Source organism: Chinchilla lanigera, unplaced genomic scaffold, assembly GCF_000276665.1.
Source record: "Chinchilla lanigera isolate Chin_1 unplaced genomic scaffold, ChiLan1.0 scaffold00182, whole genome shotgun sequence".
Classification (NCBI taxonomy): Eukaryota; Metazoa; Chordata; class Mammalia; order Rodentia; family Chinchillidae; genus Chinchilla; species Chinchilla lanigera.
Window position 1 is genome coordinate 1,161,722 of NW_004955583.1, and position 2,139 is coordinate 1,163,860.

A 2,139-nucleotide genomic window follows, 5' to 3' on the forward strand; every position below is an offset into this window, starting at 1 on the left:
TGAGCTCCAAGGGTGCAGCAAGGGCTGTTATTGTTGATGGAATCTGTGGGCTGCAGGCAGTGAGGGAGCGATCAGCTGACAGCCAGTGCGTCCCTCGTGGGCACCAGGCCGTGAATGATTCTGCCTCACCAGCCCTCAGACTCAGCGCTGGACCGCTTTGGTCTGGTTTTCATCCCCATCCTCCCTGCAGGTCCTCTGGCGACTCTGAGGGAATTATCTCCACCTCTACATGGAGGCCTCAGCTGAGGTGTGGGCGGCCAGCAGTGTTGATGGTGAGACCGCTGTTGATCCTTGTGGGCTTCTGGCCTGGCTTTGAGCACAGAGCAGCCTGAAGGAAAGTGTCCTTCCGTTCTACTTTGGATCCTAAGAAAATGTCTCAATTTAAACATGCAGTTGTGTGTGGTGGTGCTGCAGCCTGCAGGTCATCTGCTGACTGTTAGTAACAAGCGTTGCTGTCTGAATTGTTCCTTGGGGCCAGGGATATAGCTCAGTGGCACAGTTCCTTGCTTGGCAAGCCCAAGGTCCTGAGTTGGGTACCAAAAAAAAAAAAAAAAAATTGTTCCTTGAACCACTGATTCTTTCAGAGGCAGATATTTCTTTTACATCTTTCCAGGAAATTCACACAACACATACTGAATGTAAGGCTCAGAATATATGTTTGGCTTTTTTCAAATTCATGAAATGAGTGTTTGACCAGTTCATTAAAGAAGACTCCCAGTGTTTGAGGGCAGCAATAAATGGGGGTGCTGAGACCCCTTCCTCACCTGTTCTTGCTGTGCTTTGCATCTCCTGCAGGTGGGGAAGGGAGAAGGATGTGAGGAGCCAGGGTGGGCCTGCTGTCTTTAGCAAATCACTTCAACCACACCCAGAACTATGCTGATCCAGTGTAGTTGGGCATTTCTTACTCAAGCTGACTCTGTCAATGAACTGTCACAGTCCACCCCTTGGCAATTTGAGGAACAGACACATTTCCTTAAACCATACCTAGTCTCCACATCAAAGACACATTCACAGTCATGACTAACACTTTACAACTGTCTTGTGTACGAACAGACACTAATTCCCTCCCCAGAAGACAAGGAGGGTTTTCTCTGGGTGATGCGTACTCCTAACATTTCATCACAATATTCTAACACGGGTTTAGCAATACTTAACCAACATTAAGTCTGTCACCATTATATTACATGGGACACATAATAGGCAGGTGCTATTAAAATTACAACCTTCAATTCTGTAACTGCTCACAAAGTCAGAGCTGGTATTAAAAACTACCTTCTTCCACTACCTCTTCTGTATTCCTGTGGTGTTTATCAAGCACCTCAGCAAGTCTTGGTTCTTTTCCTGGTGGGCTGACCCACACCTTCATTCCTGAAGGTTTTGGACCATTTGTCCCCCACCATAGATTGGGTTGTAGGTTTCCATTGACCTTTACAATGGCATAGTAAGACCAGAAGATTCCCTAAGGTAAGACCTGCACTTACGTTATAGTAATTTCCCTTGATTTCCCCTTGATAATCTGGATCAATCACCCCTGCCAACACTGTTGTAACTCTCTTTGTCACTTGGTTGGGCAGGAGACACCTGAAATGACCAGTGGGATGTGTTAGCTTTAAGTTCAATGGTGTTGTATTCCCTGGTACAAGCCTTCCCCCTCTCTGGAATGAGGACTTCTAGGTCAGCAGAACATAAGGTTGTGGGATTAGGAAGCAAAAATACTGCTAGTGGGTCATCGGAATAACTGAGTGGTATTATTCCCATTGCCACCGCCTGATTTCTGGAGCATGTATCCTGGCTCTGGGAGGTACAGTAACATAAAGTGGATGATGAGTCAAAGCTTATGCAGCCTTTAAGAGAGTCCTGCTCTAGCTCTACAGTCAATTACTTAGTTGGAATTGTCACTTCATTGTCAAAAGGCTGTTCTACCTTTTCATTAATCCAGCCACCTCTGATTGTGAGGACTGTGGTGAGACCAGTGAATCCATGAGCATGAGCCAAGTGCCTCATGTCTTTGGCCATAAAATGTATTCCTTGGTCACCGGAAACTTTGTTTGGAATAGCATGAGGGAGGAAAAATCAGGGGCTGGGGATTTAGCTCAGTGGCACAGTGCCTGCCCAGCAAGCACAAGGTCATGAGTTTGA